The following is a 27811-nucleotide window of genomic DNA, read 5'->3' as shown; positions in this document are numbered from 1 at the left end:
ATAATTCTGCTTCCGTCCATCTTTGCCAAGACAGTGTTGCTGATATTTCTTTTTCTACTTCTCCAATCCCTTTAACTAGTACTTAAAAATCATTTGTTTTCCCTTTCTGGAATACCATTGATCATCATCTTAACTAGAAATCTTCTTTATAAAAATATTGGGGATGGGGTGAAAGGATGGGGCCTACCATGTAATTTGTCCTCAAGGGATAGCCTTGGGCTCTGCATGCCCCTGAGGACAAATCTAGCCTTGAAACTCAGAAAATATTAACTTTCCTTCTAGGTCTGCCCCTGGCTCTCTTTGTGACCTTAGGAAAAATTGCTTTCATCCTATGAGCTAACATCACATCATCTACTTCCTTTCCAGGGCTAGCCCAAGAATAAACTAAGCTTTCCTGGTGCTTTGAGATCTTAGCAAGTAGGAACATGTAAATGGGATATGTCACTAGGTATAAGAGGACAATTTAGTCTTGTTATCTGGTATAAAAAAATGTGGACTTGCATGCCAGTCTTGATAGCTTGATTTGAATTAATTAGGCTCTATATAAAGATAGTAGCTAACCTCTCACTTAGAATATATTATAAGATAAAGGTTTTGAAATATACTTGTAGAAATTTTAATCAAGCAAGATCTAAGTCCAGCAAGCAGCCCTGCTTAGAGGGAGCTTAGAGAAAATCTCTTGGTGGAGCACAGGTATAAGAGCAGTGGCATTTTTCCCCAGAGACTTTGTTCTCTCCTGTCCTTTGGGTGGTGAAAGTGGCAGTTACCCAGACTCAGTTTCCAGGTCAGGACAGAGACTTACAAGGAGTTGAAAATGTAAGTTATTCTGATCTCTTTTTCTAACTACCACCTCTCTGGTATCTTTTTATTATTATTATTTTTTAGTCATTTCAGTTGTGTCCAACTCTTCATAAACCCATTTGGGATTTTCTTGGCAAAGATTCTGAAGTAGTTTGCAATTTCCTTTTTCATTCATTTTACAGATGAGGAAACTGAGGAAAACAAGGTTAAGTGACTTGCCCAGGGTCACATAGCTAAGTAAGTATCTGAGGCCAAATTTGAAGTTAGGAAAATGAGTCTTCCTGACTTCAGGCCCTGTGCTCTAATCTAGCTGCCTTCTGATATCATTACATAAGTAGAATCTATCTAACTCCATCAGAAACCATCACAACACAAAAACACAGAGATCAATCTGCAAGAACATTTGCATGGTAATGCCTGTTGGAGCACCCTAAACTACCATCCTTGATGGAAAACTGCAGTGGGAAAATGATCTCATCAATTTGATTCAAATCACAACCCAGTGCTATCATCATCCATGAGAAGGTCGTTCATACAGTATAGAGAATATGCCTTCTATCCTCAGGGGATTTAGCTTGAAATTTTCTCTCTGATGGTTATGATCTATGTGACCTTGGGTAAGTAAATTAAGCTGTTGTGGCCTCAGTTTCCTCAACTTTCAAATGACCTCAGGCCTCTGAGATTCAATATAATGATTGTTCATATCCTTCTGCAAATCCTCTAGAGAGGACTCAGTCAAAGCTCTGGAGGCCTTGTCTTGATTTTTTTTTATTTCAATCTCTTTGGAGTAGTGTGACCTGAAGACACTTCAGAGGCTACTAAAATATATGTAGCCAAAGCCAATGCATGCTATAAAAGAATATGGAATATAGAAAACTGTTTGTGGGTTACACTTCTTGAACAAGTATATAAAGTCACCTTACTCAAAGTCAGGTAATTCAGGGAGAGATAATATCAACAGATATTCCTTAAACCATGTCAATATACTGACTTCCTTTGTAATCATATGTATTTTAGTATAGTGTCTAGCACATAGTAGGTGATAAATTCTTGTTGACAATTTTATTTTATGAATTTTAATACATGGTTAGGTGAAAGGATTTATGGGCTATATTACACTGCCAACAGGGTTCATGTCACAAAAGGTTAAATACTTTTATTAAAAAGTAATTAAATGGAATCTACACATACAAAAGTAATATTACTTTATAGCCCACACCTCTTGCTCTAGCATATTTTGTACAATATCCATCATTTTGCTTATTCTGCATAAATTCTTTAAGCATATAATTAGGGGTTTGAGGGTAGAGTGGACATTTATAAAGTATAACACACAGCAGTGAGCACCATGGCTAAAATCTAGTCAATACTGCATAAATCCTGTTGTATTGAGGGTTGAATAAAGAAAGGAGCATATCTATGCTTTTTAGAGTAGGTAGTTTTTTTGAAAGTATATCACTTTTGTACAATATGAAATCAGTAATATAATGAATCCAACAGCTTTACTTTTTTTTTTAGTCCATATTGAACATGATTCTTTTCCTTGTGTAATATTTGAGAAAAGATAGGTTCAAAAGTGCTCTAATCCCAGGAAAGTAGAGTACTAGCCTTGGTGTCAGAATACCTGAGTATACACTTGAACTCTTAACATCTACCCTCCCCAGTTTCCTTGGAGACAACAGCAGCACTATTATTGTTGAGTACTTGAGGTTGCCAAGACAATTTTTTCGAAATATTTCACACCTAATTTGAAATACAGTAGGTGCTTAATAAGTTCTTGTTTCCAATTTTTTCTTTTACTTCTTTATAAAGGTTCTTCATTCCACATAGTTGGGACCACTGTAATAAAATACATAGGATTATAAAGGAAAACAATTATATGGAAATGGTACTATAATTTTTCCCTCAACCAAACGCACATACCCAAAGTTAACAACCTTTGCTGCAGTATACAGTAATCACCATCACAATAGTCTACTTTGAAACAAAGAAAGTAATAGTGATGAAGATGATAAATGAAATAATAAAATGAAAATTTTATTATGCCTCTGGATTTCTGAGTTCTTTTTCACTCAGAAATCCAGAAGTGTAATAAAATTTTCATAGAAACAGATTTAGAGCTCAAAAGAGAGCTTAGAGAGATATTCCATTTCCTTTATTTTCTAAATGAAGAATCTGACACCCCTTCCCTGCTCCCACCTTCCCCAAAAGAATATAGGTCTGGGATTATCTCCCTTTTACATTTTTATCCTAGTTTTAATGTCTAATACCTGCTAAAAATTTACTAACAATTGTCGAGTGAGTAGGCAATTCATTCAAAGTCACATAGTTGTTAAGTGGGAAAGACAGTATAGGAGCATCTTGCACCCTAAATAAAGTAGGGCAACCTAGCTGTTATATTTTTCTAAGTCAAGTAAGGAGTAACTCATATATCCAAAGTGACTAAGGTTATGACATCTTTCAATGACACTTTTTTCTTTTTTTTATATTGTATTTGTTTTCCAATTATATACAACAGTAGTTTCTATCATTCTTATAAGGTTTTGAATTTTACAATTTTTCCCCACCCTCCCTTCCCTCTCCCCATGCCACCCCCCACAAAAGGCAGTCTGATAATTTTTACATTGTTTCCAAGCTATACATTGATCACAATTGAATGTGTTGAGAGAAACAGCGTATCCTTGAAGAAAAAATAAAATATTAGAAATAGTAAAATTATGTAGTACATAAGACAACTTTTCTTTTATTTATTTTGGTCTTTGTTTTATTTGTTTTGTTTTATTTGTTTGTTTTATTTATTTTGGTCTTTCTCAGGATACAGATGGTATTCTCTGTCACAGATATCCTAAGATTGTCCCTGATTATTGCACTGATGGAATGAGCAAGTCCATCATGGTTGATCATCACCCCATGTTGCTGTTAGGGGGTACAACGTTCTTCTGGTTCTGCTTACCTCACTCAGCATCAGTTCATGCAAGTCTTTCCAGGCTTCTCTGAAATCCCATCCCTCCTGGTTTCTAATTGAACAATAGTGTTCCATAACATACATACATATAACATAATTTGTTCAGCCATTCCCCAATTGATGAACATTCATTCCATTTCCAGTTCTTTGCCACTACAAACAGAGCTGCTATGAATAATTTTGTATGAATGATATTTTTACCCTTTTTCATGATCTCTTCAGGATACAGACCCAAAAGAAGTGGTATTGCTGGATCAAACACTTTACTCATTTTTATTGCCCTTTGGGAGTAATTCAATGACACTTTTAACCAAGTCTGTAACAGAATGGGGTGGAGGGATGTGTGTGTGTGTGTGTGTGTGTGTGTGTGTGTGTGTGTGTGTGTGTGTATTTCTATGTGTGGCTGTGAACATGTAGATAAAAGCATGACAAGGGGTTAGAAAGAGTGATCAGGAACTTCCTTGAGTCTTTTTTGGTTCCCTCTACTCTCAAATGCTGAAATCTTTAACTACATACTTTGAACAGACTCCTGTGTTTTGTCAGACTGTGGTATCTTAAATTTGTGTTAAGGGGCTCCTTGGCAGTCTGATGAAGTTTATGGACCAATAATGAATAATGTTTTTAAATGCATAAAATTAAATGCAAAGGATTATAAAGGAAACTAATTATATAGGAATATACTTATAAAAATATTTCTAAAATTCAAGTTTGTGGATCTTAGGTTAAGAATCCTAGTCTTAAATTAGGAAAATTCTCCTATAAGATGAATTATTGCTCTAACAGGAGATGTATTTTTTTTTAAATTCAGTGACAAATTTTATTCCCATCAAGGATGAAGAAGAGTTTTTTTAAAATTGAATTGAAAACATCACCAATGTTTTGGGATCTCTCCAGAGATAAAATACTATTCCTAATAGGCTAGAGTTAAGGACAAGGTATCTATTTTGATCCACAAAGGCTTACTATATATAAGGAAATGTAAGAGTGTAACATCAATCCCCACCTTTCTTTGAAAGAAAAAAGCTTTAGAAATGCCATAGGTTCTCCAAGGCAGAACAAACTTCTGCCAGTAATTAGGAACTAACATTTATGTTTCAGCTTAGGTGTCATATTGAATAGAGCATAGGACCTGGAGTCAAGAAGACTCTTCTCACCGAGTTTAAATCAGACACGTCCTAACTTGGTAATCCTGGGATCTTAACTTTGCCTCAGTTTCTTTATCTGGGAAAATGAACTGGAAAATAAAATGGCAAACTGCTTCAACATCTTTGCCAAGAAAATTCCATTTGGGGTCACAAAGATTTGGACATAACTGAAAACAACTGAACAACAAGTTGTCATTTATTAAGCATCTACCTTTGTTTGCTTATTGTTCAATTGTGTTCAGCTCCATGATATGGCACACCGATGCTTTCCATGGGGTTTTCTTGGCAAAGATACTGGGGTTGTTTGTCAGCAACACATATTTCAAAGTTTGCAAAATGTTTTATATATATTCTATCTGATTTCCACAACAACTCTTATCAACTTGATATTATTTATTGTTGTCTTCATTTTACAAATGAGGAAATTGAGTTTTGGAGAGGTTAAGATTTGTCTTGTTTCTGGGTTAAAATTTGAATTCAAGTTTTCCTTACTCCAAGTCTGGGTCTCTATTCATTGGACCACCAGTAATAGGGATATTTCACATGTTGAGATGAGAGAGGATAATTTTTACCAAGGATAAATGAGGCAGTGCTCATGGAAGATCGAGAAGTATATTAGAAAGGCAAAGCTGAGATCAGATATCTGAGTGATTGGGAGCTACTGATGTCCAAAGGCTAAAATGAGTGAGGCTGCTGTTCACAGCACTGAAAAACTAAATGGATATGATGAAGATTAGGAAGCAAAAATTTAAGGTGCATTGGGAGGTAACTCTTTGTTTGAAACCACACTGCTTCCTGAAATCTCATTTCTTTTGACTATGGAGGCAGCTCTACATCACCTTGGCTGATACTGCTGGCTACCCAAAGGGATGGGTCTTAGGCCTCATACTCATAATGCAAACTGGCCATGCTTGAAATGAAAGATTATTGATGGAAAAGGAGAATTACTTTATAGCAGCAAAAAGCCCAACACTTCCAGATGGCGCAAATAAATGAAGATCTAAGAGCTTAGCAAGTTTGACCATTTACTAGAAACAGCTTTTTAAACATTGCCTATGTAAGTTTATTTTTCACTTAGTCTTTCAACTGTTTCCCATTTAAGGTCATTGAAAGAAAAGGTATTTATGGATAATAAAGTAATGATACTAAAGAAAACAAAACTCTAACCCCACGTTCACTGAGAATGCCTCTCCTACTGCAATTACTTAGAAAGGACAGTTTAGGTGTGCAGATGTATTTATATTTGGCAGATTTTTCCTGGTTTCCTGACTCTTGAAGCAATATTGCTGATTCTTTCATCTACATTTTAGGTAGGGCAGTTTTGTGATTTTTGAACAGACACATACAGCAGTCTACAGTTTTCAGAGGACTTTCTAATCAAAATTTAAACTTTATGTATTATTTTTAAAAGCAATAAATTAATAATAAATTGCTTAAATATGGAAATAATGGTTAGATTTCCAAGTATATAGACTTCAACAACATTTTTCAAATGCTTCACATGGATTCAGTCAGACTTGAATTAAAATCCAGCTTTAGAGAATTACTAGCTTTGTAATTCTGGTCAAGTCACTAAAAGTCTCCTTTACCTCATTTGTAAAATGGGAATCTAATAGCTCTTACCTCCCAGGGTTGTTGTGAGGCTCAAATGAGATATTTGCAAAGTATTCCTCACTTTTAATTTCTTTTCTACTTGCTTTACTTGACTCTCTTCAAATTTTTTATTTGACCAACTGAGAAAATTGGTTTCCTTCTTGAAAAAGTCTCTCTTTTAGAATATAAAATCCTTAAAGGTAGGGGCCATATCACTTTTGTCTTTTTATCCCCAAATCCTACCAAAATACTTGGTATCTAGTAGGTCCTTAGTAAGTGTTTGTTGATCTTCCTCTAATCATAATGTATTTTATTTGATTAATTTAAAAGCATTATTCTGAAAAGGGGCCAATAGGTTTCTAAACACAAAAAAGGTTATGAACCCCTAAGCAAAAATACTTCACTGAGGCACTGTGATAATAAATTAGAACATAAAAGTCTCATGGTGTTGCTATGATAACTGTCACATTTGCAAAATAATTTGAATTTCTGGATTGAAAGTTTTCCTATGGTGACCTAAGGTTAATGGAGGTCTCTGGGTATTGAAGGATACTCTCTACTTTTATGATCTATGAAGGAGAATAGGTTTTGAAAGTAAATATCTAGCTCTAGAAAAGAAAGGGAAGATTTGTGTTGCTAGGACCAAAACATTTTCTTCCCTTATTAATATTTCTAATGTTCCAATGATTCTATGATGGTGGAGTTTTGGATTTGGAGTTAGTTGACCAGGGTTCAAATCTCCACTCTTCCACTTACTAGCCCTATTAGCTTGGGCCAATCCAGTAACTCTCAGGGTTTCATTTTCCTCAGCTGTAAAATAAGGAGTATTGATAAATAACTTTTGAGGTCTCTTCTGGAGACTACAATGCTTGAGTCTTGTAAATATGGGTATACTCTCTACCAGCACAGATTACTACCACTTCCAATCCTTGGCATAACAATTAAGTATGTTAATTAAAGAACCTAATATATAATGCCCTATGGTACTAGGTGTTACAAAAATAAAGTTACATGCCCAAAGGGGAACACAAATGTGCATACCCTTTGATCCAACAATACCACTACTACGTCTTTACCCTGAAGAGATGATGAAAAAGGGTAACAACATCACTTGTACAAAAATATTCAGAGAAACCCTGTTTGTGGTGGCAAAGAATTGAAAATCAAGTAAATGTCCTTTAGTTGGGGAATGGCTTAGAAAACTGTGGTATATGTATGTCATGGAACACTACTGTTCTATTCGAAACAAGGAGGGATGGAAATTCAGGGAAGCCTGGAGGAATTTGCATGAACTGATGCTGAGTGAGATGAGCAGAACCAGAAAAACACTGTACACCCTAACAGCAACATGGGGGTGATGATCAACCTTGATGGACTCGCTCATTCCATCAGTGCAACAATCGGGAACAATTTGGGTCTCTCGGCAATCGAGAATACCATCTGTATCCAGATGACGAACTGTGGAGTTTGAACAGAGACCAAGGACTATTACCTCGAATTTAGGAAAAAAACCTGATATCTTATTGTCTTATATTGTTATCTCTTATACTTTATATTTCTTCCTTAAGGATATGATTTCTTTCTCATCAGATTCAGTTTGGATCATTGTATACAATGGAAACAATGTAAAGGCTGGCAATTTGCCTTCTGTGGGGGGTGGGGGGAGGGAAGTGAGATTAGGGGAAAAATTATAAAATAAAATAAATAAAATCTTTATAATTCAAAAAATAAAAGTAAAGTTACATAGAAAGCATCCTTTTCTCAAGGTGCCTATCATCTAAAAAAAATGGCAGGGTACAGGGCTTGGATTACCTATCAGTAAAAAGCACTGAATTTGTTCCTAGATTATAGACTCAAGCACTTAAACCAAACTCCCTTTCTCTAAATATATGGATTTTTCCTTTTCATTTTGGTTTAATTCTACAGGGTTCCCCCCCCCTCATGTTTATAATGTTCTAGGTACTGTGAATACAATAACACAATGAACACAGTCCTTGCCCTCAAGAATCTTATTATATTCTACTATGGATATGATTTTTATTGATGTTGGGAAATTTCACTAAGGAAATTTCCTTTGCCAATACATTGGCAGTTGTCCTTAGTCTTTAAAGGTTGCCTGGAACACTAAGAGGCTAAGCAATTTGTCTAGGATTTTATCATTTGTTATCAGGTGTGGGGTGTTGGTGGCAGTGGTGGAGAGGAAACTATTTAAATAGATAAATGAATATGATTTAATTTGAGAAGGAAAAGAGCATTAAGAACTGTGAGGATCAAAAAAAGGCTTCCCATATGAGGTGGTACTTGAGTTGAACCTATAAGGAAATTAAGGATTTCAGAAGACAAAGTTGAGAAGGGAATACATGATGGGGTGCCTTGGGGACAATCTGTTTCAAGGCATTGGAGGGCAAAGGGGGGAGGGAGAAGAAAATGAAATGTGGAGGGCAGGGAACTGCAAACAGGACTGTTATATTGGATCATAGAATATATGAAGGGAATGATGTGAAATAAGTCTGGGAAGGTAGACTGGAGGCATACTATGGAAGGTTTTAAATGCCTAGCTGAAGAGCCTGCATTTCAACCTACCACAGAGATGACCTCAACCTACTGACCTGGAAACGATGAGATATGCCCATTTCCAAATTTTCAAGGCAATAGATCTCAGAGAAAGTATTCTGGGGATGTTGCTAGCTAGAAACCTAAAATAGGTTTTCCTTGAGGCCAAGAATAATTTATGACAGGACATTTGGAAAGAATGTATATTTGAGTGACAACGCACCCTGTACTGATTAAGGAGAGGCTGACCTGGGGAAATATTTAGTAACTAGCAAGTTTTGTACTTTCTATAAGAATATAATTTAAGACTACAAAACACTTTGTGAACACAATGTTTTACTAAAACATAATTGCACAATAATGAAACAGTTCTAAATATATGTATTTTTATGCAAGTTCCCCATAGGTAAGTATCTAGAGGTTTTTCCATTTAATTAGTTACTGCCTACTTCTGGATGATGATGATGATGATGATGATGATGATGATGATGATGGCTACATTTATATATTACTAGCTGCCAGATACAGTGCTAAGTATTTTGCAATTATTATTTCATTTGATCCTGGGAATTAAATGGTATTATTACCATTTTGTAGATGAGGAAATTGAGGGGAATAGGGTCTAAGCCATTCGCTTTCGATCACAAAGCTAGGTAGGCCGTTTGGAAAGAATGTAGATCTGAGTGCCTGAACATCAGTCAGTTTATCATCAACCTTCCTAAAATGTTATGCTCAGCATTCAGCTCAAAACTCCTAGATGTTGTCTCAGTAAAACAAAGTGAATAACAGAAATATCACTTCCTATTCTTGAATTTGATGGCTTTGTTAATGAAACATAGCACTGCCACACACATAAAATACATATAGACATGCATGTATGTATGTGTTGCTCTATATCATACTATTGGCTCATACTGTACTGAGTTTAAAATTCACTTATCTGTACTGCCTATCCCCCAATCCTCCAGTCATTTTGGGGGGTATAGGTAGAACTAGATTTTTCAATTACAAACAAATTAATTTTTTTGTAAGACAAAGGAGTTAAGTGCCTTGCCCAAGGTCACACAGCTAGGTTATTATTAAGTGTCTGAGGTAGGATTTGAACTCAGGCCCTCCTGACTCCAGGGCCAGTGTTCTATCTACTGTGCCACCTAGCTGTCCCCCAATGCATGCATAATTATTATTCTTTAAAAAAATTTTCTACCAGATTTTCTCCCTCCTTTCTCTCCTACTTCATTAAGGTCAGAAATTTGATATGTTATACATATGCAGTCATATGAAATATATTTCCATTTTAGTCATGTTGTAGGAAAAAAAATCCAAAAAAATCCCCAAGAAAAATAAAATTAAAAAGTGTGCTTTGATTTTCATTAAGACTCCATTAGATCTTTTTCTGGAGGAGAATCCTAATACTTTTTAGGTGAAATTAAATTCAGTGATGCATTACCTCAAATTTTTCCTTTTAGAAAGATTCTTTCTTCCCATTCATTTCGTCTCAATTCATTCCATTTTGAAATTAATTATACCAAAAAATCTTAGTTAAACCAACAATATGTAAGACTAAAGAATGGGGTTGTCAGGCATATGTAACAACCCAATTCCTGATGCTCCAGAGACTTGGGATGCCTTCTTTCATTAAGCAGTTCAGTTCTAGACTCATGGGCACTAGATCAGTGTTGGAAGGTTTTAAATTTGGATTTTTTTTGCCTCTTTCCTAGAACCCTTGAGAAAATTACATAAAGCTTAGATTTGGTTTCTGTCTAAGAACTTTTCAAACAAGATCAAAAAGGAATTCAATATAGAAGGCAGGTTTATATATATATATATATATATATATATATATATATATATATATATATATATATATATGTATATGCATGTATATACCCAATATTTTTCTTCCATAGCAAAAAGTAAAGGTTACAGCACAAAAAAGTCACAAGAATTCCTTTATGAAGACTTAAAATGGGATATAGAGATCTATAACTTCAATTACATTCTTGCAGGAGGTTGATGAATGATACGTAAAACAAACAAAAAAAATGGCATATTTATTGGAGCTGTTAATGAGGTAATTGACCTTTACTTCAGCTCTCCACTTTTTGAGGTATTCACTCATGTATTGTGACCAGTTGGGCATGACGTGGAGCCCATGGTGGCTATCTTCTCAAAGAAATGTGTAGCTGCAGAAAAATCTTCCTGTTGCTAGTCAACTCCAACTGAGATAGCTAAGAAATTCCAAACCTTTAAATTCATAAAGTTTCTGCCAATGTTAGGAGCATGTCAGTATTACTACTGGTCATAAATATTTTAGGAAAGAAACACAGCGGAAGAGGTGACTAAGAGTTGAAAGTCTGTGTTCAGATTCACCTAGACAACACTTCTATCTGCTGCTATATATGAGTAATCATTATAATCATCCAGTTCTTTCTTCATAGGAAGTCCCAAAGAATTCCAGGTCACAAGAAGAAAGTGAGAATAGATGATGTGGTTTCTTTCTTTAAAGTATTCATTCAGTAATGATGATTCTTTTTGATCCAAGGTCAAACTCCTTTGACAAAGTCACTTCTCTATTTTACCAGCATAAGGACCAAGGACTGCTGCTATACCATCTCAAAGTCCTTCAGTCCTGAGAACAAGAGCAAACAGTGAATACTCTGATAGAGTAAATTGTAGCCATATCATATTGGGCTATGGAAGTTCATTATTATCCACAGGATTGCTACTTGTTTCTCTACTCCTAGGATAAGAGCTTTTGTATAAGTTGTTCAGCTTCTTAATGAGTTTTCAAAAACTGTCTCTACCTGGATAACAATTAAATGATGTTGTATTTCCTTATTATTTCAAATTTGTTTGGAAAATATTCTCAATTGAGTAAGAAAGAAATTCAGATCTCAATCTCCTAATATGTGTTCAGATTTTAAAGACAAACATTTCAATGAACTTCTGACTCCTATAAGGTTGATTGCTGACTTCTCTAAAGTTGTACTGCTTGATTCTGGGTTATTTGGATATATCTATATATATATATATCTATATATATATATATCTATATATCTATATATATCTATCTATCTATCTATCTATCTATCTATCTATCTATATATATATATATATATATATATATATATATACACACACATATTTGCAAGGCAATGGAATTAAGTGATTTGCCCAAGGTCACCCAGCTAGGTAATCATTAAGTGTATGGGGCTGGATTTGAACTCAGGTCCTCCTGACTCCAGGGTCAGTGCTCTATCCACTGCATTACCTAATCACTCCCACAAATATTGTTAAAACTGGAAAAATATCTTTAGCTTTTGGTAAACGTGCTACTTGCTGTTCACACTAAGTAGAGGGAACATCATCTTTTGAAGATGGACCTTGAGGTCAAGATTGACCCTCTCAGAACAGATGTTTATTATTACCAATGCCTTCTGACCATCTCCCACAGAAGTTACTATTTCTTCTCCATTCCCAGTTTATTCATTTGTGAGGGGGAGGGACAGGAAAAGAAATTCAATCAATCCTAGAGATCTTAAAATACCATTGACTTTGCTTGTCTTTAGAGCTGTGTGAAACTTAATGTTTTCAGTTCTGGAAGTTTTCAAGTCTTGGATCATTTAGGTTCATATCCCTTGGGTGTCATTAGAAATTCCAATTTGAACTAACGGGAATTCTCAGAACTAAATTCACCAAAAATGACTTCATGTTCCCAGAGGGATTTCATGTTTAGGTGAAGTACTGCCTAGAATCAGGAGAATAGAATACATGATCTATTGCAATCCCTTCAGGGCCCCTGATTTAATGATGGTAATTTTCAGTATATTTAAAAAAACTGGTCTGTTTTTGAATTGGTAGCCAAAACTCAATCACCTCAATTTATAGTTCATTGCAAAAAATATTACTATTTTTGCTTGATGAGTTTAATTACCATGTAGCCACAAGGTGGCTTTTTGAATAGTTACTGAAAAGTTACAGAAATGAACACTATTGGAGAAAGTAGACAGCTTTCACTGGATTTTGTAAAAGACTTAGAAAAAAAACAGGGGTATGATATACTCATTTAACTCGGGGCAAATTCCTTAATCTTTCTGGACCATAGTTTTCTCATCTTTAATATAGTCTTGCTTTGTCCTTTTCAGTGGTGTCTGACTTTGTGAATCCATTTGGGTTTTTCTTGGCAAAGATACTGGAGTGCTTTGCATTTTTTTCTCCAGCTCATTTTACAGATGAGGAAATTGGGATAAACAGGGTTAAGTGACTTGCCCAAGGTCACATATCTAGTAAATATCTGAGGCTGGATTTGAAGTTAGGAAGATGAGTTTTTCTAGTTCTAGGCCTGGCATTCCATCTACTGTGCCACTTGCTATTTAAGCTTTAAAATGAGGGAGCTGAATTAGATAGCTTTTAAAGTCCCTATAAAAATTCTAAATCATGATCCTGTGATATAAGCATAATAATAATAATAATAATAACTGACATAGTAGGAGTTTAATAAATATCTGTCGATTAAATGGCATACACTTTAAGGTCTGTGAAATACTTCAAATGTATTTCATAATTACATAATATATCATTTTGCTTCATCATAATTTTTTGAAGGTGCTATTTTCCTTTTTTTTGTAAATAAAGAAACTGATTCTGAGAGAGTTAAAGTGACTTATCCAAGGTAATATAATAAGTGAATGCTTGAGGAGGGATTCAAATTCAGGTCTTTTGATTTCTTATACCTGTTCCAACATTTTGTCCTTTATTCCCCACTGACTCTCTCAGGAAACTAATACATACATCATCTTTTGAATGGACATAACAAAGAATACATATAGCTTTCAGCTTCACATGAAATCTTAACTAAAAATAGAAGAGAAAAAAAGTAAGAAAGGTCAGGATCATCTCTATACTCTGATGAAGCATCAGAGAGGGATTATGGTGGAGTATGTCTGCTCTCTTTCATCTTGTCTATCTACTTTTATATCTTTATAGCATGCATTAGAACTAGTTTTTTTGGGGGTCATATGCATATATGGCAATGATGAATTTCTCTGCCTCTATCTCTGCCTCTCTCTCTCTCTCTCTCTCTCTTTCTTTCTCTCTCTCTCCACACACACACACACACACACACACACACACACACACACCCCACCTCCAGAAAACTGATGCATAATATTATTCTCAAGAAATAGGTAATCCCATCATTGAAGAATTAAGGATAAAAAGTGACATTTATGTAGCCCCTTAAGACTTGAAAAGTATTTTATATTTGAACCTTACAACAACCTTATGAAATAGGTATTACAGCTTGTCCCCATTTACAGATGAAAAAAAATGGCCTTGAAAGTCTTAGTTCCTAATGTTCACAACATTAGTAATTGTTAAAAGCAGGATTTTGAGCCTGGTTGTCTTTCATGATTCTCCCATTTGGGACAAAAAGAACAAGCCTAACTTATCCTTTATATAGAAGTTCCTTAAATGTTCCAAGAAAGCTCTCATAACCCATTCCATTCTTAGTCTTCTATTCTCTAAATTAAAGATTCTCTGTCTCATTAGCTAATCCTCTTGTGACAGGGACTGATCAAACTTCCACATCCCACATGTCTCCTCTGGGTCCTCTCCAGCTCACCAAAATCTTTGAGGGCATCTAATAAAAATCTACCATGTCTACTATATTCATTGTATTGTGCTAGGTAGTGTATGCATTATGAAGATGAGTAAAACTTGGCCTTTTGCTTAAGAAGATTTCAGTCATTTTTAGTAAATAAGAAGGACCGTTACTGAAAAAACAAAACAGACATTGCCTTCAAAGCATTTAATTTAATCAATCAATATAGCAACACTTATTAATAGCCTATTGAGGATTAATAGTACTGAGGATATGAAAGGAGACAAAAGACAGTCCTTATTCTCAAGGGGTTTACTTGAATTTACTATGTGGAGGCAGCTAGGTTCAGTGGGTAGAGCACTGGCTCTGTAGTCAGGAGGACCCGAGTTCAAATTTTACCTCAGATACTTAATAATTACCTGGATGTGTAACCTTGCAAGTCACGTAATCCCATTTCCTTGCAAAAACAAACAACAAAAAAAGAATTTACTATATGACTTTGAACAAGTAGTTACACTTAAGACTTTTTTGGGGGAGTGGAATGAGGTAGAGATAGAGGCTCATTTCCCTCATTTCTCTAATTGGATTAATAACACCTTTAATAATGATATCTCAATTTATTTTGAGAATCAAAAGAATAATAAATGCAAAACAGTATAAATATTAAAGTGATATCAATATCAATTATTATTTTTACATTAAGAAGATTTATAGCTAGAAGGAATATATATAATCAGTTATATTTATATCTAGGATATACATATATAGCTAGAAGGAATTTTAGTCATAATGATGCTTCAATTTTATTTTTATTTTTATTTTTTCAATTATCAATTTCAATTATATATTATTGTTTCTATGTATATATATATATATATACATGCATACATATATGGAAGGAGAAGACAGGAGAGAGAGATCTTTATCAATATGAATATATCTGAGTTTAAGTCCCTTTTCTGACACCATATATATTGCAAATCTGGAGGGTTAATGATAATCTGCATTGGTAGAGGTTGTTCTTTCTTTACTAGTCAGACAGTCAATAAACAATTATTAAATACCTTCTGGGTCTCAGGTACTATGGGAAAACTGAGGATATAAAAAGAGGCAAAAGATAGTCCCTACCCTCAAAGAGTTCACAATCTAATGAGTTCTCTATAATGAAGAAATCACAAGTGTGATTTTATTGTTAAAAAAAGTAACTTTCAATTAACTTCATGTTCAGTTAACTAAAACAATCTATTTTGTATTTTCCTGGGCATATCTAGAGTGCCTGTTTTCTGTATGTTTTACATACACACACACACACACACACACACACACACATATACACAATCTTCCTGAAATTAGGAAAGCCTGTGTCAAAGAGATGAAACCCTTTGAGAAAAATGGGGAAAACTGATTCTTGTGATAAATCCAGATCAGAAGAGGCTGGATGTTGCTTATCTGGTAAGGATTTTGATGTTATCTCTTGAGGCAAGACAGCAGAATTTTATGGAGGTCATATGAGTTTTCAATTTTAGAAAAAGATTGGTTTCAATAAGATATGATAATAATCTGAGAACCTGATAAACAAATAGACTAAAAAAATAGCCTATCTAAATATCTAATTATTTATTCAGGAATAGTGACTGATTAGATCATTCTACCTAACCATTTTATATTCTTCAGGAAGGCTAATTCATTGATCAATAAAAGCCTGCTGAGAATTTCCTGATTTGATCTGAATTCTTCCTCTTTAATTTTCTGGTGTGCATGCAGCTCCCATTTACTTACTTATTCATTTTTTAATATTTATTAGATGTGCCTATCAAGGTAGTCTCTAGGTGCACTTACCAAGTTTAATAGCAAGAGAATGATCCTACATTTTAGTTTATGGCAGCACAGACGCAGGGCCTCAAAGAAATTAATCTGTGGGTGGGCATGTGAGAATCTGAATACAAATCTCCTGTGCCAGGCTATTGTGATGCCTTGACCCTCACAATTATGACAGGAGTAACTCATGTCAAGGAAAGTTGGCTGAGTGGTTTGTAGGTGGGTGTGGGTGTGTATGTGCCTCTGAAGACCAAATACTTTTGAAGTCTCTCTCTCTCTCCAGGGTTTGCTTATAATCTAATACAAAAGACAGGAGGATAGCTTACACTACCATAGCTGTAGATGGAAAAGGGTTGGAAGGATCCACTGTTAGGTATTTCTATCCAGAGGAAATTTACCTTTATCTTGCTGGTCTAGGGTTTCCTAACTGTCATGCCTTCTGTCTTATAGCCTAACAGATCCAAAGTTCATTTCAATCCAATTTTCATTACAATGGCTGCTACAGTCCAAAAAGGAAGGTGATTGAGAGAAGCTAAGACTTGGGGTGGGTAAAGTGGTCTTTATGGTCCTAGAATAACAACGAGTGCTGCAAACTCTGTGGAACTCACTCCTACCAATCTGTTTTAAGAGCTCAGACTTGTTATTCCCTTTTATATTTTAAGATCATGACCCGAAACCTTTGCTTTTTAAGGCATCACAGACTGAAATAATAGTTGATTTTATGTATATCACTTTGAGAGATAATCTAGAATAATGATCAGCCTTGATAACAAAGTGCTGGCTCTGCTAAAATAATGACCAAATGCCCCAGATCATCATTTTTTGGCCTGGATAGTTCTCTTAAGACTATACATTAAAGACATGTTGCTGATTTTTAAAAATAAAGCAGTATAATAGGTCATAATGAGCTCAATAATCTTAGAAAATATGGAAAGATTTGCACAAAGTGAAATGTGAAATGAACAGAACCAAAAGAACATTGTATATAATAACAGCAGTATTCTTTTGAAAATGACTTTTGAGAGAATAAATAATTTGACTATATTAATACCCAAATTAAATAAAAAGGAATATGAAGAAATTATCTGTATCCAAAGAAAGAACTGATAAATTAGAAATATGTATGGAATAATTTTACTTATATAAACCTACTTGTATTTAAAGGTAGCTCTCTCTAGAGGTTGGGGGGTTAGGGAATAAAAAAAATAAATTTATATATCTTTATTATATTTAAAAAGAATAGCAAGTTGTACATAAAAGATTTTCAATTTCATAGGCAATCATTTTTTAATATACTGCAGTGTTAGTTATGCTTGTTTTATTCCATAAAATAAAAAAATTAAATGTAAAAATCAGACCACAATGGGAGTTCCTCACACCTATCAAATTATATTTCTGTATGAAATAAATATCCTTGTAACCTCATACACTTTCATTTTTAGGACAACTTTAAGTAGGTAAAACAGGTATTATATGTATTTTTACAAATGAAAGACATCATGACAGATTTGGCCTTGGAGCTGTAGTTAAGACCTGCCTTTGATTCTTCCTGGCTGCTTGACCAACATTGTCACTTTATCCTTGAATGCTTTTGATAACTCTTTAAGATTTTTGTTGTTTGGTTGTTTTCAGTTATGTCTGACTCTTCATGACCCCATTTGAAATTTTTTTGGCAAAGATACTGAAGTGGTTTGACATTTTCTTCTCTAGTTCATTTTACAGATGCTGGAAATGACGATCAGGGAGATTTCAATAACTTACCCAAGGTTACATAATATACATTAATGAGGATCCTTGAATCCAACTCCTTTTTTCTTCAAGTCTATCTTTCCACTCACTTCACTGTGCTATCTCTTAAAGCTATATTTTGTATAGAACCTGGGAGTTTGCAATATGTTTTCCTAACAAAATAAAGTAAAAACCATGAAATAGTATTATTATCCTCATTTTATTGATGAAGAAATTAAGACTGTGAAATTTCCTTCATTAGCAATCATTATACCCATTTTATTGTTGAAGAAATTGAAGCCTAAAAATTTTAAGTGGCTTGCCCAATGTCACATAACTAGTAAATTAAAGAAAAGATTCATAATTAAGTCCGTTGTTTGTCTCACTCTACTGCTTTGAGTAAGACCTGCACTAAAAATAACAAAGCTCAACCTCCATGTTCAATTTGCTTGTTTTCTTGCTGTGGATATAAAAAAACAGAAATAGTATGAAGAGCTAGTTGGAACCATAGAAGTTGTAGGGCAAATATTAGTTCTATTTTGAAAGATAATTTATAGGGAGTTTCCTTATCTTTAAATTGGAATTATAATTATATGACAGTGCTGTGATATTTTTAAGGTCAGTAAAATATTACACCAATATGACCTGCTATTTAGCTATTTTAAAATGATGATCAAATGTATATAATATCTCTATGGCCCCCTTTCTCATTCATAAAAAGAAAATAATCTTAAAAATGTAAAATTCTCTATTAGACTCTAAAGTCCTTGACAATAGGTATCCATTCATTCTTTGCATTTGTATACCAAAGATGTAGCCTAGGGTCTGATATATAAAAGCACTTCATACATGCTTGTGGATTGATTGAATCATCAAAATTGACTTCTCTGTCCTTTACATCTGTTCTAACACAGGTTTAATAATAATCTAGATTAATAGAGTTAGAAAACCTATTAAGATACCGACAACTGAATAGCATAAGGCACATTATTGGTGACAATGTGCATTCTGTTCTGTAGTATACTTTTACTATATTTGCTTCTTTTTTCCCTTTTCCATCTATTTTTCTTCTTTCTCCTTACCTACTGTGGTGTGTAAATTACTTGGCATAAACAATGATTATAAATATTGTTTTATTTTGAGTAGTAACTCTTATGCATCTAAGCACCTCTTACCATTAGACGGACTCAGAACACCTGACCTCAATTAGAGGTAATCAGATCAACCTAGTTTCCTCTCATTTAGGTAGTCCTCAGTCACTGAGTATAGATTTTGTACCTTACACACATTTTATTACTCACTTTTGATGAGTTTTCAATTAAGTGGTTTTTTAAAAGAAAGGATATTAATTATTCTGATGAAATGTATGAAAATTGTAACTATTGAAGAGCACACTTCAATAACTAGTAGACGTATTACAGGGTCTGTTAGTGTGGGATTTTAAGGATCATTCAAGTCCACAGTGAACAGGATCAAAGTGCAAATGAAAATGTGATTGAAAACAAAACAACTGACAAATTATTGCTGTAAAACAGCCTAATTGATCTTCAGAAAACAAGCAAAGACCTTTAGAACTATCTGACAACTGATTTCTTTACAGTAAAGAAGTTAAAAGAAAATCAAGAAAATGCTATTTTTAAAAGCTACTAACCTTTTCTATAAAGAAAAATGTGTTTAATGGGCAAAGCAATTTAAAGACTGAAGAATTCAAATTTGGATTTTTTTTAACTTAAAAGTTTCATTTTATTTTCATTCAAGGACATATAGTAACCATTATTAAAAAGTCTGGTTGGACAATGAAGATTTGTGCATTTTCCTTGAACTATATATCATTCACTCCAAAGTTGGGCTGGGGTATTAAAAATATTTCTATGAGGCCTAGTTCCCATTGAAAAATGATGAGTTCTGATAAATATGCTGATACAATGGAAAGTAAAATTTTTCATAAATTAAAAATATTTCCAAGATGGAATGGAGATGGAATCCATGACTTTGGACCATTTTCTATCATCATGAAAATTTAAGAAATTTATTCAAGAAATGGATATAAACAAGATTCAATGATTAGAGAAACTCACCTGATTTTAACTGCATTGAAAAGATAAGGGCCTCTATCAAGGCTAGATTTAGAAAATGGCCCATTCATCAAAGGGACGATTAATATCCAATGTGATGCATGATTTCATGATGAAGTATTAAGGAATTTTGTGTCAGAATCTTGTGAACTTAATGACAAATTATCTAAAATGAATGTAGCAAAGGACATATTCAATATGAAAAGTTTTTTAAAGATATAAAACATGTCTTCTACAAGTCTGGAAAATCTATTATTTTACCTTGACCCAATTAATTCCTATCTCACTGTATTTCCTCACTCTGTTTCTTTTCATTTTTTCTGAGTCTCCTTTTTTACCCACCTTTGCATATGCTTGACCCCTGCCAAAGGGCATGCCCAAGAAGTATAACACTGTTTGACTTCTGTCCTAAAATGGGCTTTGAGCTCTTAAACTGCTCTCACACACTAACAAGCACTGAAGTAGAACATTATAGAAGCACAAAGCACTCTCATTAATCTAAAGCCTTAGAATCAGGAAGACCTGGGTTTAAATTCTGTCTGTGACAGATACTAGATGTGTGATGATGGACAATTCTCCTCAACTCTAATTAACTCAACTCTCAAGATTTATAAATGAATGAATTGTTCTGTATCAATGGAGGTAATTTTCCTAATGGAAGTTCTCCACACAAAGATCTAGATCCAACTTCTTTTTAAAAAATTCAATGAAAAGCAATATTTATATTTCACTATCCAATAAATCAAGCCTTTACTAAGCTTAGTTATGGGAAAATAAATCCAAAATAAGGAAAACAGTTTCTACCCTTAAGGAACTTACAACCTTATTTTTATTTTTTTATTTTAAGATCATTTTCAATATTCATTTATGAAAAGTTTTGTTCCTCCCAACCTTCCATCCCCCTGCACTATGATAGTAATTAATCTGATTTAGGTTATACATGTACAATTACCCACATTTCCATATTATTCATCTTATGAAAGAAGAATCAGGAGTAAAGGGAAAAAATAAAACAAAATTTAAAAAAGTGAAGATAATAGGTTTGATCTGTATACAGATTCCATAATTGTTTTTCTCTTGGATATGGATGGCATTTTCCACCACAAATCTTTTAGAATTGTCTTTGATCACTGTATTGTTGAGAAATGCTAAGTGGATCATAGCTGATCATCACACAATGTTGCTGTTAAAGTATAATGTTCTCCTACTTCTGTTTATCTCACTCAGCATCAGTTCATGTAAGTCTTTCCAGGATTTTCTGAAATCTGCCTCTTCATCATTTCTTATAGAACAATGGTATCTAATTAAAATCATATATCACATACATAACATACACCACAATTTGTTCAGCCATTCCCCAATTGATAGGTATTCCCCTTACTTTCCAATTCTTTGCTACCACAAAAAAGATGCTATGGATATTCTTTTCACCTTTTTTCATGATCTCTTGGGATATAGACTTAGTAGTGGTATTACTGAATCAAAGAACAATACACAGTTTGCTTGCTTTTTGTGCAGAGAGGAACTTGCAATCTAATGTGGAAAACAAAACACAAAAGGAAGCTGAAATGGGGGAGGGCAGGAGAGGGAAATGCACATGGTGGAGAAATAGTCAGTGAAGTCCCAAGGTATTGAAGCAAATGAGAAAGGGGAGATAAACTGAGTCAAACTCTCTCCTTAATTGGAAGTGCATAATTCTCCAATCACAGAAGCAGAGGGTAATAATAAGGTGTAACCCCAAGGCAATGAGGTCTTTCAGGATGATTAGGCTGTCCCAAAATAAGCTTCCTGGGGCATAGTGGAAAGGTAAGTCAGAGAAGTCCCAAAGTAAATAACAAAAAACAAGATTGGAGGTTGAGACCACTGACAAATGATATCAGTAGCAATTCAGGTAAGTGTCAAAGTAAGTTGATGTTTGTATTTGGAGAACACAGGAAAACAGGCACATAGGATCTAGTTTACAAGAAAAGTGGTCTAAACAAGGAAGCAACAACACATCAGCAATAGTAATTGTTTTTCAACAGAAAATGTATAATTTTTAGCAAATGTATTTCCCCTGGCATAATGAGAACATATAGGTTCCTTAAGATCTCTGCTAGTCTGTCATGCTATTCAGTAGCTACAGAGAGACATTTAAAAAGTTTAGGGTCAAATTTTTAGTACACGTGCCCTCAAAAACTTTCAGACACTTGATTGCTACCCCTTCCAAGTCCTATCTTAATATGCTGGAATGAAGTGTCAATTTTAGTTATGAATGGAAGAAATATTTGCTCATTTGGCCATTGGGGAGTTTGGCAAAAATACTTTGAGGGATAGAGGAGTCTTTCTGAAAAGTTGTCTTGTGTCCTCAGGATATCTGGGGTGATCAAATGGAAAAATGATCATTTTGATACTTGTGGGTCTGTAGTATTTTTCCTTTGTTTTTTTTGGCAAGGCAACAGAGTTAAGTGACTTGCCCAAGGTCACACAGGTAGTAAGTATCACATGTCTGTGGCTGGATTTGAACTCAGAGCCAGTTCCCTATCCATTGCATCACTTAGCTGCCCCTATAGTATTTATTTTTGTTTTTTTGCAAGGCAATGATATGACCTGCCCAAGGTCACACAGCAAAGTAATTATTAAATATCTAAGGTCGTATTTGAACTGTGTTCCTCCTGATTCCAGGGCCATTACTCTATCCACTGTGCCACCAAGCTGCCCCTGTAGTATTTTTTAATAGGAAATTACTTCCTCCTTGGAAAGGAAGAATTTTTGAAAGGTCTGATAAAATTGGTGCATTCATGTGGTTGTAATGCTATCCATGGAAAGCATTCAGAAAACAATATTGCCTTTTTTAATATACTCTTGTACCAAGAACAGCTTGCTCCATATTGTGGGAGGAAATATTCAGACTGCAGAATAAAGTACTGGTGTAGAAACTAAGTGGATCCAACATGATCAATGTGGATCTATTGTTAATCATGGTTATAAATGTAGAGCCCATATCAGTTTATTTTTTGTTAGTGGGAAGGAAAGGAAGGGAGGGAGAGAGGGAGAAAAATGTAAAACTCAAAATCTTGCCACAAATGATTGGTAAAAACAACTGTTACAAGTAGTTGGAAAAATAAATAAAATATTAAATTAAATTAATAAAGTAAATAAATAAAAAGAAAAAAGAAACTGAGTAGACCAACTGGTTTCTATTCTTTGGAGTCAGAGAATCTGGGATCAAATCCTCCTTCTGAAACTACTTGTGCAAATTTGGGCAAATGAGTTATTTTTTCTTCGCCTCATTTTCCTAGGTAAAAATGAGGGAATTGACTAGAGATATTTCTGATGTCCTTTTTAGCTCTAGATTTAAAAATATGATTCATGAACTAAGTAATCAAGTATTTCTTAGATACTTATTATGTGCAAAGCATTGAAGAAAGTATTAGAGATGCAAATTGAAAAGTCAGACAGCCCCTGCTCTCAATGGGCTCACATTCTCAAAGGGGAAATGACACATATGGAAGTTTCCAGTGCAGGTCAGATGGAGATGTCCAAGGTCTTCAGGGGACAACAGCAAAGTAGGTGGTAGTGCTTTTTCTTTAATCTCATTTCCATTGATAAAATCAAATTACTATATTTTGAATCAATTGACATTGTCAAGGACTTTTTCCTGAGCCTTCAGTAAATCTGGATGCAGCACCTGCAAGAGCATCTCTATAGGAGTTGTTATACAGGTTGATGTCTATGAGTACTGGCTTGGAAGCATTGTGTTCTGAAAATTCTGTCATCCAGGATCCAGGGTTATCTCCATCATGATCTGAGGGGAGATATTGGTCAAGTTGGTGGTAATTTGTTTTCAGAGCACATGCTGCCTCTTGTCTCTCCCTCAGAGTGCCTTGTTTTTTCCCACTAGGATAACTTACCTGTCAGATGACTGGCAGGTGGTTAATTGATGGGGATAACTGGTCCCTTTGCCACAGACTTAGATAATGGTTTCAAGGGACTGGTTGTAAGCAGGATCCATAGTCTGAGGGGTATTGCCACTCTCGGGGCTCTCATTGGTGGTAGTTGGTCAGCAGTTGTTGCTGGTGATGTTGAGGAAGGTGGGCTCCTTCTTCATAATCATTTCTCCTCTCAATTCTGTCTTTAGGGGCTGTACTGGGAGCAGGTCTAATGGTTTTCAGGGTTGGGGAAATCTTATTGCCAAGGCTCTTGGCTCAGTTTTAGTCTATTGCCATCAGGGTTTGAGAGGAGTTGTTGGTCAAGGTGGTGATGGTGGTTTAACTTACTTGACCCTGCCTTCTGTCTCATTCTGTCACTTCTGAAAGCTCATAACTCTTTTTTGCTTTAATTTTTCCCCACATACAATTGTCTAATGCCTCATTTCCTTCCTCTCCCTGACCCTCCTCCATCTCCCTACTTTCATATTCCCCACCCCACCCCCCATCCCCAATCTCTACCTCTCTGCCTGTTATCACTACTTCCTTCCTCTTTCCCATGGAGGTGAGAATTAATTAGATGCAATCTAAAGTGTCTTGTGTTTCTCAAAAAAAGCACTCTAAAATACAAGGTATCATTATTATCTCTGTCTTTCAGACACATTTGGCCACAGATGTCTCCATCTTCATTCTGTGGCCGTCAATTTGAGATATTTAAACTTCAGAAAACAGTTGGAGCTATCTGCTGACTTCTAAAGAGTCATAGATCTGTCGAGCTTAGTGTGAGACAAAGCAGCAGGTAGTGTGGTCAGAAAACTGGATGTGAATTCTGTGTTGTTCTCATTCCCGGTCCCCCTCCATCTTTCCCAACACTCCCTGAACTCTCCCCCCCCCCCCCCCCCGTATCCCTTTTCCTAAAAAAAACCCAAACATATTTCTCATTAAAGGGAGAAGATCTTTATTAGGGAGGAAAACTTTGCAATGACAAAGAATCTTTATCACCTCATTTCCACTGGTCCCCCCCACCCACCTTAAAATTTAGAAATGGGTGTGAAAGGTTTGATGTAGAAAACAATATCATCTTTTCTACTGATCTGTAGCCTGGAACAGGAGCTCAAAGACACCAGTCTTTCTGTTTCACACTGTGCAAGGGGAAATGGCTGGTGCTTATGTTTTATTGGAAAGACAGGAACAAAGGATGTTAAGAGGACTACAGAGGGGCCATGTGAGTCATAACAAGGCTTGTGAAATTGTTTCAACTCTTCTTCAGCTCTTAGCTGTTGTGACAAATGTGTCAACCCTTTAGACAGGGAACAGTACCGGGTCTTCATGGAGTTTGGTGCGATGTAGAACAGGATTTTGCCTCCAATTTGGGGGAATGAAACAGGTAGAAGGGAAAAGGAAAGGTTTAGGAGCAGCGATGGAGGTTGCTGAGATTTACTCCTTCTCCTGTACATTTGCTAAATGTTAAATACTTAAAACAAAACAAATTGAGTTCTGCCCTAGAAACAATGCTGGCCTTTGCTCCAAAGGTTGTGGATATCTTTGTAGACCATCATAAAGTCTTTTTATGAGCCTAAAACTTAGAAATTATAGTGGGTTTTTTTTTAGATAAATCAGTTTTCTCTTGTGCTGAAGTTGCTACCTGTAATAATGAGGACATTCTTATCTTCCTCAAGATCAGTTACCATTAATCTGTTGCTTTGTTTAGAACTTGAATTTGAACAATTTCTATGCTGCTGGCTAGACATAATATCCTTGGGAAATTGTTTTTCAGTTGTGTCTGACTTGGCAAAGATATTAGAGTGGTTTGCCATTTTCTTCTCCAGATCATTTTTCAGAATAAGAAACTCAGAAAATAGGGTTAAGTGACTTGCCCAGGGTAACACAGTTAATAAGCACCTGAGGTCAAATTTGAACTCAATACCTCAGGTATCGACCCCAGGCCTAGCTGTTTATCCTCTGTGCTAACAGTGATTTAATTTACATGATTTAATAACCACCTTATTCCTGTTGCAACAAAAATGGTGTGTGCAAATATATAAACATGCATGTGTGGTGATGAAATACAGATATATATATATGTAGATATATATACACATAAATATACCTGCAAAACAAATGTGCATGTATATATATATATATCTATTATATGTGTATACCTATGTATATTTACACATAGAGACTTGATAGTTCTATAAGGTAGATTATAGTACTTATTTAAGGGACTTTTGCAAACATTCTAAATTTTATATGTGTATGTGTGTGTTTGTGTGTATTTTCAGACAGTAAAGTCTCTATCTACAACCCAAGATTATTTCAAAATTTGATTTTTCCTCCCTAAATTATTTCCCTTCATCTTTCCAGGTCATCCAATAATAGAGAGCTGGTTCCCTTTACTGAAGGAAGTAAAGGTTAGTATGTGTCTTGTGAACAGAATTTGAAGTATCATTGGCTTGGATCCTACTTTAGTTTTAATATCAAAGGGTTCATGACTTGGGACCTGGACTTGATTAAAATTTTTCTTTCATAACTGTGTCAATATAATTGGATTCCTTTGTAGTTCTGTGTATTTTATTTTTTACATCTAAAAATAATTCTTCTTAGAAGGGTCTAGGGGTTTCACAGATACCATCATTCATAGATAGGTATATGTCACAAAAAAAGGTAAAGAAGAACCTCTGCTCCAAATAATTGTCTAGATTTGAGAAGAAGTAGAAGCAGAAAGATGGAGGTTTCTATGGAGCAAAGGAGAGATCTAGCCTCACAGGATGGTGCTTTATTTTTTTTTTGTGTGTGAAATACAATGAAAGGGGGGTACTAGATTTGAAGTTAGGGGACCCAGTTTGAATCCTGCCACTGTCTCTTTTGACTTATGTGTGGCAGAGAGGTGGCACGGTGGATAAAGCATCAGAAAGACTTGAGTTCAAATCCTGACTCAGATACTTACTAGCTGTGTGACCTTGAGCAAGGCACTTAAACTCTGCCTCAGTTATTTTATCTGTAAAATAGGAATAATAACAGCTGGCTCCCAAGATTGTGAGGCTCAAAGGAGTTGATATTTATAGAGTGCATGGCATATGCCTATTAGCACATTAGAAAATAATAAGCACTAAATAAATATTAGTTATGATGATGCTGATAATGATATGACATTGGTCAAGTCACTTAATCTCTCTGGATCTCATTTTCAGCATCTGTAAAGTGAGGGGGTTGAACTAACTTACCTCTAAGGTTGTTTCCAATCTAGATCTATGATCTCAAGTCAAAAAGTGATAGGAAAATCAGATCTGATTTTCATGGCTTCTTTTGACTCATTGACTTGGCCAGATAACATTGACTTTCTGTAGTATTTATACTCTTGTCTCTGTAGTTACAAAAATAAACAGATCGTTCCTTTGGAGAGGCATTTGTAGTGAAGGAGTGAAATAGAGTACTGTCATTGGAGTCAGGATGTAGACCCATAGTAGATCTTTGGAATCATATGATCATAGAAAGATCTGTTTTCAAGTCCTGTATGAACCATACTAGCCAAGTATCATTGAACAATGAAAGTGTCATGTTAGACTTGAAAGGGAACCTGATATAGCATCAGGGAACCTGAGTTAAAAATCTTAGTTTTA

At 34.9% G+C, this 27811-nt stretch overlaps 2 long non-coding RNA genes across 9 annotated transcripts in view; one reads left to right on the top strand and one right to left on the bottom strand.

Annotated features, from left to right (window-relative positions):
* LOC141522011 (uncharacterized) overlaps positions 1-16558 on the bottom strand; it is a 31487-nt gene extending 14929 nt beyond the window's left edge. The window contains exons 1-2 of the long non-coding RNA XR_012478114.1: positions 16499-16558; positions 15079-15116 (exon numbers count right to left, since the gene is read on the bottom strand). This is a non-coding gene — a long non-coding RNA (uncharacterized LOC141522011). The remainder of the gene's footprint in view (positions 1-15078; positions 15117-16498) is intronic.
* LOC141522010 (uncharacterized) overlaps positions 1-27811 on the top strand; it is a 354724-nt gene that overhangs the window by 203720 nt on the left and 123193 nt on the right. The window lies entirely within an intron of this gene.

Source organism: Macrotis lagotis, chromosome 4, assembly GCF_037893015.1.
Source record: "Macrotis lagotis isolate mMagLag1 chromosome 4, bilby.v1.9.chrom.fasta, whole genome shotgun sequence".
NCBI classification, from domain to species: domain Eukaryota; kingdom Metazoa; phylum Chordata; class Mammalia; order Peramelemorphia; family Peramelidae; genus Macrotis; species Macrotis lagotis.
The sequence above is the reverse complement of the archived record's forward strand: the minus strand, read 5'-3'. Positions and strand labels throughout refer to the sequence as shown.